This window comes from Chiloscyllium punctatum, chromosome 51 (genome assembly GCF_047496795.1).
Source record: "Chiloscyllium punctatum isolate Juve2018m chromosome 51, sChiPun1.3, whole genome shotgun sequence".
Lineage (NCBI taxonomy): Eukaryota > Metazoa > Chordata > Chondrichthyes > Orectolobiformes > Hemiscylliidae > Chiloscyllium > Chiloscyllium punctatum.
In genome coordinates, this window is record NC_092789.1 from 49,540,422 (window position 1) to 49,554,824 (window position 14,403).

Genomic DNA, 14,403 nt, shown 5'->3' on the forward strand with positions numbered 1-14,403 from the left:
AGCAGGGATTGAGCGAGGGAGTGAGGTTTGAGAAAGGGTTGGGTTTATGAGATGGCGGGTTGGGGGAGCCCTGAGCATCGCCCCTCAGCCTCAGCGAGCTGGGCCATCCACAGAGGAAAATTCCACCCCCTGGAGAGTGCAGAGCCAGGCAACAGGAACAGAACGTGAATTCCTAAAAGTGGCAAGAGATGGGAGCAAGTCCCAGAGTCAGAATATTCTCCAGCTCCACTCCTTCACCCTTTCACCCCATCTCCACCATACACTCACGCACACACCCACCATCCTCCAACCCAAACATTATGTCCAAACCACCCTACACCTTCACATCTGTGTGTGTGTGTCCGTCTACCTCACTTTTTGTGTGCAATTGCTTTCAGTGAGTGTTCGTCTACGTTTGTTTTCAAAATGTATGAATGTGTCTGTGTGGAGGTTGTATCCTCAAACGTGTGTGCGTGTATCTGTGGCCAAGCAGATGAAGAAAGAAGCTGTCGCACTGAAGGACTGACTCACAACCCTCCTGGAATGTGAATGTCAGAAATAATCCTTACGGGAGTCTGGAGTGATTCAGTCCAAATGCAGACTCATCCATCATTTGCTATATCTGTTGTGGTTCTGTTTGCCGAGCTGGGAATTTGTCTTGCAAACGTTTCGTCCACTGTCTAGGTGACATCCTCAGTGCTTGGGAGACTCCTGTGAAGCGCTTCTGTGATGTTTCCACCGGCATTTATAGTGGCCTGTCTCTGCCACTTCCGGTTGTCAGTTCCAGCTATCTGCTGTAGTGGCCGGTATATTGGGTCCAGGTCGATGAGTCTGTGGATGAGTGCCAATAAACACATCGACCTGGACCCAATATACCAGCCACTACAGCGGACAGCTGGAACTGACAACTGGAAGCGGCAGAGACAGGCCACTATAAATGCCGGAGGCAACATCACAGAAGTCCTTCATAGGAGGCTCCCAAGCACTGAGGATGTCACCTGGACTGGGGACGAAACGTTTGCAAGACAAATTCTCAGCTCGGCGTACAAAACCACAACAACGAGCACCCGAGCTACAAATGTTCTCCCAAAATTTGCTATATCTGAATCGCTTCCTCCCTCAAGCTACTCTGTTTGAAGAAAAATAACCTCAGGCTGTTTAATCTCTCCACATATCTGAAACTCGAGGTCAGGCAACAATTTCCTCTCCAATGTTATTGCATCTCTCCCTTAATGCAGATTCCAGAATTGCACACAATACTCTCGCTCTGACCTGAACTGTTTTATCCTGTTCCACCATAACCTCCCTACTCTTAAACTCTCAATCATGTATATTCCTGCTTTGTTTGTCCTGCCCAAAAACATCCGCTCACACCGATTTGGATTGCATTCGATATGCCACTGAGAGTCCATCTAAACCGCCAGTCTCTACCCTCCAGTAATCTAAGGTGATCTGTCATAATATTTCCCTCTACTTCATGAATTTACTGACCGACTCTCCTATATTCAAGTCTAAATCATTGATGTCACCCACAAACAGCAGGGATTCCGGCATCCCACTGGACGCAGACTTCCAGTCACAAAGACACCTCTCATCCAATACCCTCTGCTTTCTCCTTCCCAGCCAACTGGGAATTCAATTCTCCAAATGTCTTTGGATACTTGGGCTCTTACTTTTCCTATCAGTCTCCGATGTGGGACCTTATCGAGAGCCTGGATGACCCCCTGCAGACAACGTCAAAAAACAGTACCATTGTTTACACACCCGGTCATCTCTTTGAAAACAATATCAGTGATGTTGATCTGACATGACCTCACTTTAATAAAACCTTGCTGACTGTTCTAGGTTCATCCCTGTATCGCCAAATGAAAATTAATTGTGTTCCTCAGAATTGCTTCCAATAGTTTCTCCACCACCAAGGTTAGATTTTCATTCTCTTCTCCTCTTTTTGTCTGCATCTCTCTCGCACACTCCCTACTTTATTCTCTGTCCCAGAATTCATTTGTCTATTAACGGTTCACTATCAACTCCTCTCTCTGCATTCTCTCACTCCATTTCAAACTGTACATTTCCCAGTTTCTCTCTCTCTATCTACACCTTTCTCTCTCTCTCCTTCTCTATGTCTCTCTCTCTCTATCCCTGTATTTCCTATCCTTGAGTGCCTGCAGTATTTCGCGCTCTCTTTCCAGATACATCTCTATGTTTCTATGTACACCATTCTGTCTCTCCTGAAAACAACAAATTCTGTAGATCACAGTGGGTCAGACAGCATTTGCAGAAGGAGAGCAAGCTCATGCTTTGACTCAAGAAATGATTGAAACGTAAGCAGGCTCCTCTTCATGGATGCTGTCTGACTTGCTGTGGTGTCCAGCATCTCTCATTTTCAGATTAAATTCTATTATCTGCAGTATTTTGCTCTTCCGTCTGTATCGGGCTCTCTTTATCTCTGTCTTCATGATCACGTCTCTCTCTCTCTCTCTCTCTCTCTCTCTCTCTCTCTCTCTCTCTCTCTCTCTCTCTCTCTCTCTCTGCCCTTTTTGATCTCTAACCTGACCTTTGTCTCACAGTGTCTGTTTGTCTGGCTGGCAGTCTCCACCCTCTCTCTCCACCTCTCTTCATCTATTTAAAACTCTCTCTTTCCATTTCACACACTGTGTCTCTTTGTGTCTTTCTATTTCGCTGTAACTCTCTCAAAATCTATCATTCTCACTCACACTCCCCCTGTATGTCTACCTCGATCTCTATGACTCTCTATCTTTATCTAATCTCCATGAATTTCTCGCTCTTTCTCTCTATCCACCGTTCTGTTTCTCTCTGTCTGTCTGTCTCACTGTTTCTCTGTATTCATCTCTCTGCCCCAACTCTTTCTCTTTCTCCCTATCTACCTGCACCCTCTCTCTTTTCTTTCCCTCCCTCTATGCCTGGTTGGCTCGCTCTCATTCTCGCTCTCTCTTTATTTATCTACACCTCTGTCTCTCTGTCTCTGTATCAGGCTACCCTTACCTCACCAGTCTTCACTGGCCCCACCCACTTTTCCAGCTCTCAATAGCACCCCACGCCAGTCCAGAACCACAGCTTTTTAATCCCCTGTCCCCGGCCTCTCTCTGCCAGAGGCATGGCCGTCGCATCAAACCATTCCTCAAATACATCCTCTACCAGGACATGTGCACCGGGAGCTGGGATGGTGTGGGGGTGGCGGGCAGGTCCAGCAACACTGGAGAAAGTCCAGGGTACAGCATCTTACCCCAGGATCTGTGATCACGGTGTATTAAATAACGGTCCTTCCCCAGACCCACCCCCAACCTCGGGACTGGATATCACGATGCAGTCCTGCTTCACATTTGGGAATGCCTGTCTGGAGAAATGAGCCACGTTTCTGGATCGTGTGGAAATTGACGTGGCTATATCTCATGTGATTCAGTGACCTGGGGAGAGAGAGTCCAGGTCATTCACTGGCCACATACCAGCTCCCTCCCCAGCAACTCCTGCCGATTACGGCTGGTTTCCATTAACAAGTTACAGACTGTCCATTGCCGTGGAGCTAGGTTTTGGCATTTTGCTGGTTTATGTCGTGCATCGAATGCTCAGGTTTACTCGCTCATTGCTTCGTCACTGGTCTGAGATTAATGCTGAGTCTGAAAGCATCTACCCGTAGAATTGGTCAACACCCACCTACTCCTCCTCAGAGATTTCCCAACTGTTTCCTCCTCTTCCTAGACCTCAGGGACAACATCTGCATTGGTGGAGCTGTGTAGGCATCTCATCATTTTCCATCTCTGACGACCATCCCCACAATCCCTGACAACAACGCAGCACATACATAGCATTGACCGTCTGACCGTGCAGCACTCCTACAGAACTGACCCTCCAACAGTGCGGCACTCCTACTGCATTGACCCTGCCACAGTTCGGCACTCCCACAACACTGACTCTGCAACAGTGCAGCACTTCCATAACAATGACCCTGCCACAGTGCGCCACTCCCTCAGCACTAACTCTCCAGTACTGCCACATTCCCACAGCACTGCCCATTTCGACAGTGACCAATTCAACAGGACTGTCCCCTCGGACAGCGCACCTCTAACAGGGCTAACTCCCAGACAGTACCCCTTCCAACAGCACTGAATCTCAGCAGGCGCGGTGCTCCTTCAGCACTGAACCTACTTGAGTGCCAACTATCTCAGCGTTTATCCTCTGAGAGTGCCCACTCACTCAGCACTACCATCCTACAGTGGCTTCTCCCTGAGCACTGACCATCCGACATTGCCCACTCGCTAAGCACTGACTCTCCGACAGTGGCCTCTCCCTCAGCACTGACCCTCGGACAGTGCAGTGCTCCCTCAGAACTGACCCTCCAAGAGTACGGCAGTCTCTCAGCACTGACCCTCCGACAGTGACCACACCTTCATGCACTGACCCTCTGACAGTGACCACTCCCTCATGCACTGAGCCTTCCAAAGTGCGGCACTCCCTCAGCTCTGATCATGCAGCAGTGCGGCACTCCCTTATCACTTACCCTCCAACAGTGCGACACTCACTCAGCACTGACCCTCCAACAAAGCAGAACTTCCTCAGCACTGACCGTCTGGTAGTGGTCTCTGACAAAGTGACACTCCCTCAATTTCTGTTTCACATCCGTATAGGTATTCCAGAAATTTGGAGCAGGAGGTGTTGGTTCAGTTGAGTATAGTGTGTTTGCAGGGGGAACGGCTTGGATACTGTCCAGGGATATGCAGAAAATCCACCTCCCTTACTCCATCTCTGATCTGAGTGGAAAGACTCTTTGTTCCCTGATCCTGAACATACGGATCAAGCAGCTGGGGAAGACCATTTTATAAATGCTCCCTCTTTGTCGAAGTGGTGCCATTCACTGTGTGTTGATCCGAGTTGTCAATGATGGAGTCTTGAGTAACTCGGACAGACGGAGCTCCATCACTGAGCACTGTCATCTCACAGAGACCAGAGTGCAGAGTGAATCACACTTTCATGCAGAAAACTAGAGATTCTGAAATTAATTCTGCAAATCACACTGTCAGACAGCAAAATTAAGAGACAGAATGAATCCGACTTACAATGTATGACTAGAAATAAAGTTCCACTGTCCCAGAGATTCATGTATCTTGACAGTGAGAGGTGGGAGGAAAATGAATGGTTTTCTTGGTCACAGATAGTACCCGGCATTGCATAATGCAGCAGGAATTCAGTATTCTCTTACATCGTCGGAAATTGACAAAATGTGCTATGCACAAATGCCAACCAACAATCGTTGTAGTACTGTCTGAATTACTTATTTTGTAAAACACCATTTAATCACGTAGGAAACCGCCACTAAATTATTTTAAACCCGGAATTTTTTTTGAACAAAATTTACCTAGACCTCGTCTTCATCCTTATCACTCCCTAAAGGACCTGTCCAAGGTCATCACAATTCATGTGCATGTGTTGTTCTCTAATGTGTAAATGGCATCATTCAAGAATGTGAGGGCAATCATTAGCCAGAGTTAAAGACTGTAACACAGTTGTTCAAATTTACATTTACCTTCAGTTTGATAGAAAGTGGGCAATGTGTCATTTGAGCACGGTTTTTGTCTTACCACTTTTATTGCCATTAATTGATGACAATTGCTTAGAGAAAGAGCAGAAGATTAGAGAACCAATACAAGATTTTCTTCATTCGTTCCATGTTTGGAAATTTCATGCATAACTTTTAATGACGATGAAGCAAGATTTCTCTCAGATTGCTCAGAACAGGCTGAACGTTATCTGAAATAACACATTAAGAAATAGCAATGAATGCTGATGGGGAGTCCGCAGGTTTCACAGATACTAAAACTTGTACATGACTCTGGTGCGCAATAAAAGAAACAAATACAACAGAATGAGAAAATACAGAAATTGTGGAAGGTATAAGCAGATTCTGTGTTATATTCGTGGAAAAGCGATCCTAGGGATACAGCTGCATCAGACAATGGCGTTGTTTGAAGATACATCTTCAGAAGATCAGCATGGGATCTCTGAGTTCACTGAGGGCTCCACAAGGACACTTGTTGCTACTTTCATTCTGAAACAAATACATTCGTATTATCTTTGCACTGTTTCTAGGTTCTAAATCGGTATGCCGATCTCTCCCAGTCTGGTTGGTGCTTGCAGACTGCAGAGTACATACACGCGCTAGGACAAGACCCAATGCACAAAAAACGAAAAGACCTCCAGGACGGTTTTCGCGTTTTGCCCATTTCTCTAACAACTTGTGCAATTGCTGAAACTTCCTCTGTCTGCAACTCACCTGCACGTGCTACTTCGAGGTGGGTTCAGGTGGGGGAGATGGAATGCTGCACTGAACTCTCCGTTCAGCACGCTTTATCATTTGGAAGAAATGCGAAGTGAAGCACTCTCCCAGCTCCACTCCCCACTCCTCCAGCGCACGCCCCACATTGTGCACAATTCCCACTATCAGACAATTTCCCAGATATCATTATTCAATCTTATTTAAGTCAGATTGTAATGAATCACTCTATAGATTAGGGACACACAACCCCCAATTAGTCAAAATACGTGAAGACAATACTGAGGGCCGTATTCAGGTGAAGGGTTTCCATTGTTAGATGGATAACTGCTTTATCAGGGGCGGAATGTTTAATGAGAATACGTAAATCTAATATCCCTGGGCAGAATCCGGCTCTGACGCCAAAATTTAACTTGTTAACAAAAGTTTTAGCAGTTAAATTCCTGCTGCATCGTTTGAGAATCTCCCGTATTGTCCGAGCTGCACTAATCCGTGCTAATCTGCAAGTATTTAATTCTATTTCAGACGTCTGTCTTCAAGAAGATCGATGCACATTTTCTAGAATGGCGACGAGTTCCTCACCACAGAAACCATTGTGTCTAATCTGTACCAGTATCAATGGCAACAATGTGATCAATAAATATCAACGCCAAGTTGATCCTTTCTTTGTTGAATCATTTAGCCCTGTCTGACAGAAAATGATTTTGTTGATTGCCATGTAAGGAATAGTATCCTGCAACATACAAGCTTAACCCATCATTTTGTTTCCTCGGACGCACATTACAACCGAGTTTTCATGGCGGTTGTTATCTCTAGACATTGTCCTCTTATCTCTGGTTGTGAGAATTTTGCTGCTCTTTTGCCATTAGCCATAAAAGTTCATATAGAATGTGCATTGCTGCTGTTGTGGATTTGGGTTACACCTGCTCATTTCTTTCAGGCCTCCAGAAGGTTTCTATTTGACCTGGTGCCGCTGTTCTTTATTAGTTCCTTGGTTCTTTCACGTCGATTGGTCACGACACCTCATACATCTTGCTTCTCGATTTTCTTTGTTAGCGATGTTCTGCTAATCCACTCTTTCCAATCGCATATCATCTTTTCAGCAGCTCTGAGTTGTTTCTTTTCGAAGTTAGTTTCATAATTAATGTGACCAGATATTTCACCATGCTCTTCAACTGTTCTCTGAACTTGGATTGCGTCGCAACATAAATTAATGTGTTTGTGCTGCAATTTTAATTCCGCAACATATGTGCACCATCCTCAAATATATATTCACAACTGGCATCGAGGAATTCATTGACATTAAAAATGAACTAAGTATATGGTAACCACAACAGTATAAATCTGTTCGATATGGTGATGATTAAAATCACAGAATTCCGTCTGCTCGCCATCTCTGTATCAATCTGTCCCTTGCTATGACCCTTCAGTCCCTTACAGACTCGACTGGCCACTAATATATGCCTGACTATCAGAGCATTGAGCAACAGAATTCAACCGAATAGTAACAATGGCATAAAAACCTTATCAACCATTCTAAATCCAGTCCATCTCGGGTCAGTAAAATAGCTTCGTTTGTTTGAACAATACAGGCAACAATGTTAATTATTCGTTTAGGCTTAAATCAGAAGTAAATGGGTATGTTTTTAAACTAAAAAATATACTGTTTGTTGCAAGAACTCCTGTTGCAGTTTTCCTGGTGCAATATTCAAATTTAAGCCTCTCACAACAAATTGAAATACATCGATCAAAAGTAAAAGGCGACAGTGAACCAGACTGAACAGTCCTTTGCAAATCGTGCCAGGGAGTAGTTAACTCAACACACTGCAGTGAGTTTCAGGAGAGGCATTGGGAAATAATACCAATTGATTCGGACAAGCATGACCTCAGTGATAATCGTCAGTAGATCCGCTATTGCCATGGCCACCATATAACGAGTGGTGCTGTTGGAGAACCCACACTTTCCCTGGGCTAGCATGATAATTGCCACTAGATGTTTTGTAAGAGGAAAGAGGCAGACGTGTCTCAATTTTGTTTATATTCGTGTGGAGATAGTAAGCACTGAGATTTGTTTAAAAAACATGGAAATCGGCCCTTTTCACAATTTAAACCATAATTAAGCCATGGCAGTTAATTGTGGTGAGCAAAGGCTATGACAATGGATGAATAGGCACCGCGCAACAACCAACAGACAGGAGTGTTCCCTCCCAGTTGGGGCACATTTCAGTGGTCCAGCACATTCAGGCTCGGGCCTTCAGGTGACCATCCTCTAAGGTGGACTTCGGGACAGGCAGCAGAGAAAAGTGGCCAAGCAGAAGCTGATACCTAGGTTTGGTACTCATAGTGAGGCCCTCAAACGGGACCTTGCGTTCATGTCACATTACAGGTGACCACCATTGCACTATACACACACAGATACTCCTACACACACAGACACACTCTGAGATACACACAGGAACTCCTATACACACATACACACGGACACACACAGACACAGACGCTCACAGAATCACCCACACATACCATTACAGACACACACACACACACTCCCATATTCACCCCCTCACAGACTTTAGACACTCTGCACTCACTACACACACATATATATTTTCGCACACTCTCAACCCCCAACCCAGACCGACACAGACAGACAGACAGACAATGACCAACATGCACACATATATTTTACGGGGTGAGTTTGTACTTGCAGGATTACATTGTACTTTGCTAAAAAAAAACCTGCATTCATTCATGCATGAATTTATGTAAAACTGTTATCTCACTTTTTAGAATCGTATCAATCTAAACATCATGGCTTAGTCAGAGAACACAGGGGGCCAACTCATTCAACATATTGTCTTGCTATCACCATTGTCAACAGCTCACCTAAGAGTGCAACTTTTGAAAGAAAAGGTTTTGTGATGTACACATGAAAGAAGTGAAAATATCACTGTATACTAACAGATGAAAGGCTTCGGAGAAAATCAAGTTTGCTCTGTATACTTTCAGTTACATCACACTGTATTTTTTTTTATAAATTCTGTGTGTCATGATTGAGCCCTCCACTACCACCTGATGAAGGAGCATCGCTCCGAAAGCTAGTGTGCTTCCAATTAAACCTGTTGGTCTATAACCTGGTGTTGTGTGATTTTTCACTCCGTTATTGTCGATCTCTGAATTCAGGAAATGCTGTTTTTACTGGAGTAGGTTGTCTTTTCTAAGCAAAGAAATGGGAAAACGTAAAAGATTACCCAAGTCAAAAGTACTATGTTGAATCCAAGATATACAAATATTGAAAAAATAATGTTTCATTTTAAGACAGACAAGGAAGTTTTCTGATGGAGAAAGATGAGAAAGAAAATCTTTATTGGTCAGAACTAATTGCTGCATTGAATTCATTTCACAAAATTCTCTTGACCTTATCGGCAAATTAACATCCATGGTGATTTTTCCCCATTCTTCAGAATCTGATCTGAACTTTATCTTTGTCTCTGCATAAACACAAGGGTTTCGAAAACAATTCAAAAGCTGCGAGGCATCTAAAAATTCAATAGCGGTGATGTTAGCGTTTGTCTACTTGCCTTTAGAATAAATTGTGTTCGTTAGTTTAGGAACACCTAAAGTCAAGGCAATTGCCAACCAGACCAAGAGAAAACTTATTGACATTCACAGTAATAAAAGGATGGACTTTCTGCGGGTCTCCATTTTTGAATCACATTGATCCTTTAAGTATTGCTGTCTATTTGCCACGACAATAAGTTGGGCAGTTAATGAAGTATAACAAGATAATCAGAGACAAGGTAAGGCAGATCACTCAGGCAGTGCAAAACCAGACACACTTTACACAGGCAGCAGTCAACAAAAAAGTTGTTCTTCCCTGGCTGCTCCACCATACTTTGCTAATTATTTTTTTCAGGTTCATAAGCAAAAAAACTGGCATTTTCTGCGATACTATCACACCCGTGATGTTTATTACTAACAGGTTTGCAATTCTTTTGATACAGTACTGTTTTTGATGGTTCTGACGGCAGATCATTGCAAATCGGTCAAATGTGTTACAGTCCTCTTTCTGTAACAAGGTTACTATATCCTTGATGAGTGGTTTTCTGGAGATGGGGTAGTTGGCCAGGGTCCATCATATCTGTAGTTTGAAGTGTTCAGTGGGGCGTTTCTCTTTACCTGACAGATAATACATCCAGCTTAAACATTCATGACATAGGCAATAAAACAAAGAAAGGGGAATGGAAAGCAGGCTGAATAGAGAACCTTCGTTTAGGTTAGTTTTTTTTCAGATCAGAACTTGAATCAGATCAGTCACTGCATGGCATGTGTGAAAGGCTGCTGGACTGCTCTCTCCCCTTGCAAACTGCAAAATTTTCTTTGATTTTACTGTTTGTGCTGGGGGATGTGTGTGTGTATTTCTGTTCGGATGTTGCAATTATTTTTCATAACACCATCATTAAGTCTGGATTGAATTGGATCCGACTCTGCAGTGCTGGAAAAGCACAGCTGTTCAGGGAACATCCAAGTAGAAGGAAGATGGGCGTTTCGAAAAGCCCTTCATCATATTCCTGCTGTGCTTTTTTTCCAGCACCACACTCCCGAATCTATTCACCAGCATCTGCAGTACTCACTTTCGCCCTATTGCATTGGATACGTTATCCAGTTTCTGTTTTCTTTTCTTTGTGGTTCATTCCATAATTTTGTAAATATATCTTGTTTATTTAAAACTTGGAAGTATACATATCTACTTTACCCCATCGATATTCACTATACAATGAGCGAAATAAATTACAAATTTGCAGTCAGGTATACCTGGTTGAAAATATTTTGAGGGGGCTGGACTTCTCCAAAACAGATTGAGGATATATGCTGGATTTTAGCAACGAGTGGTAGGTCTTAGTGTCTTTTGTTTCGCGTGTTAATTTAATTGGTTTAAACATAGTTTGGCAACCAATGGCTCATTCAATCAGCAAGGAGTTTCTTGAAGGTTTACAAAAGGCAGATATAAACGAGCTGCGCGAATTATTGGACAAGCTGAGGTTGAATTTACCTCCTAACTTGGGGAAAGATGAGATGATTTCTGCAATGGCTTAGCGTTTGGATTTTTTGAAAACACCATCATCATCTGTGGAGATTGCAACAGTTCAATTGCCAATGAATCAGATTGAGTTCGATGCGAGAGAGCTGGGATGGTCTGAAAGTGCTTCAGTTGCGATTAAAGTCAGAAGAGAAAGAAATAAAGAACGAAGGGCATGAGCAGAAGAGAAAGAGAGAGAACAAATGTCTCTCGCATGAGCGGAAGTAAAAGAGAGAGAGAGTTTGAACTTCTGAAATTGACACTTAAAGACGGAAGTCAAGAGTAGAGTGGTACTGCAAAAGAACAGCAGGTCAGGCAGCATGCGAGGAGCAGGAAAATCGAGTCTTCGGGCAGAACCCCTTCAACACGCTTCCCAAAACGTCGATTGTTCTGCTCCTCAGATGCTGCCTCACGTGCTGTGCTTTTCCAGCAACACTCTAGCCTAGACATTGATCTCCAAAATCTGCCGTCCTCACAATCGCCTGCATACACATCAGCAGAAAAGAATAGAGATGAACGATAATGAAATGGTAAGAATGAGGTTGGCTCCCTGGTAGTCAAATGCCTGGTGCGTAGCTGTTTTAGTATGCTCAAGGATCGCCTAAATTTGATGAACAGGATTTGGAAGCCATTTTCATTTCATTTCAAAAAGTGCCTGAAAAAAATGCATTGGCCAGTGACCATGTAGGATTTGTTGATGAAAACAAAACTGGTAATAAGTGCGAGTGAGCCATCTGCATCACTAACAGAAGAGATATCGAGGGAGTATGAAGAGAGGAACAAAACTATCTTAACTGCATATACGCCTGTGTCAGATGCCCACTGAACCGATTCTGGATTCTAAGGGGAGACTCTGGTCAATCCTATATTGAGTTTGGAAGGATCAAACAAAATAATTTGACAGGTGGATAAAAGCCTTAAAAATGGAGCAAAATTGCGAACTAGTTACAGAGACAATAACTTTGGAGGAGTCTCATAATTCATTGCCAGACATTGGGCGAACATAAGTCGAATAGCAGAAAATTAAGCAGTCAAGGTTAGCAGCTGATTTAGCTGATGACGATGAATTTGCCCAGAAAACACGGTTTGGTATCCGAATAAATTTAAATCCATGAGTGATAGAATTTGTGAAAAACATAAATCCTCAGTGAAGTTAAAAAGGAGGACCTCCCACAGAATTAAAAAAAGGAAATCATTGAAGGGTCAAAGAAGGTAAAAAGCTCATGTGTTTTCATTGTCATGAAGTGGGCCACATGAAATCACAGTGTTGTTGGACTTGGAGAAGCACAGGAAAGCCAGACGTGGGAAAACAGGATAAGCCTGGACATTTCGGTGCTAATAGAAAGAGCAAGGAGAGATAGAAAGTTGTATGAGAGTGCACAAGCTGACCATAGGTTAATGAAGAAGCAACTACCTGATCTGTTTAAAAATATATTCCTGTAAAGGTAAAGTTCATTCAGATGGGCCAAGAGTAGCAGGAAAAGATTTTACATTCCTAAAGTACACTGGATCCTCTCAGTCTGCGGTGCTGAAGGATGAGGAGATGTATATTCCTAGAGGATTATTGCTCGAATACATACTGGAAACGGGATTTCATGGTCCGATAAAATGCACGCATTTATGCAAAGTGAAGTCAGAGTGTCCGGCGGAGAGTACAGAATTTGTGGTCAAAGTACTGGACAAACTCTCGGCTCCAGGAATACAATTTGTCCTTTTAAATGATATAGCTAATTCACTGGTACACGTGTTGCCCACTGTAATCGAAAAGCCAGTCGACAGTCAAGCAACTGAAGGAATGCAGAATTCTTATCTGTGATTGTTTCCTGAGTAAGGAGGTCAGAACGTCACTAATTGAAGGCAAGGTGATCAAAGAGTATAGATAAGAAGCTGAAGTAGCATTAGCGAAGACTGTATTCAATCAGACGGTTGGGACAAAACAATATCAAAGAAATAGTCATGAAAATATGTTTACCTCTGCAAAACGCATTGGGTTGTAGCAGCTAGAGGAAAATCTTAAACAAAATTTTATCAAAGGACATATAGACAGTTGCAGTCTGAATGTATCTCCATGTGGTATTGTTTGAAAAATGATATCTTACTGAAGAAATGGAGACCATCTCTTTTTCAATATTCGAGATATGGGCAGAGGTTTATCAAATTGTATTACCAGTGGGGTATAGAAAAAGAAATGTTGCGAGTGACACATCGCTACCACTGCAAGGACATTTCGAAGTGAGGAAAACACAGGCTGAAATACAAAGACATTTTTACTGTCCTGGCGTTCACAAGGATTAAACTGAAATTTGCCAGACGTGCGACGTATGTCAGGAAATTGCAAAACTACAAGAGGTAATATAACTTGCACGTTAATACCTATTCCAACAGTTGAGACAACTTTTGAAAGAGTCTTGATTCATTGCATAGGTCCCCTGTCTCAAACAAAATGTGGGACTCAATATATGTTGAAAAAAAATGGTTGTGCCAATGAGATTTCCTGAGGCAATTCTATTACACAATATCACAGATAAAAGGATTGGAGAGGAATTACTCTTATTTTTTAGATACTGACTACCAATAGAGATGCAGTCAGGTCGAATGCCAATCTTCACATCAAAACTACTCAATGAACTTACAGACAGCTTAAGCAGAAAACAATCGAACTCTGCGCATCAAAGCTGGCATCAAAACAAGAAAGACTATTTTGAGGACTTATAGTCAAGATTATCAAGATGTTTGTGATAAGGGAATTCCATATTTTTTTTGACGGTCAGAGATGCACCAAACGAACTGAACAAATTCAGTCCATTTGAATTAATTTTTGGAGCTTAAAGTGAGAGGACCATTAAAATTGATAAAGGAGAAATTTGTCATATTTGACAGACCACACATTTCGATTATAAACCAAATTTTAGGGATTGATTAAATAGAGTTGGGGGGTTTGGGACTACTGCAAAGGCAGTGCCGTTACAAAGAATGTTGCATATTCAATTCCATGGCTGGAAAACTGTATTGAAAAGGTGGAATAAGCAAGTTAATTTTCTCATTTTGACTTGACTGG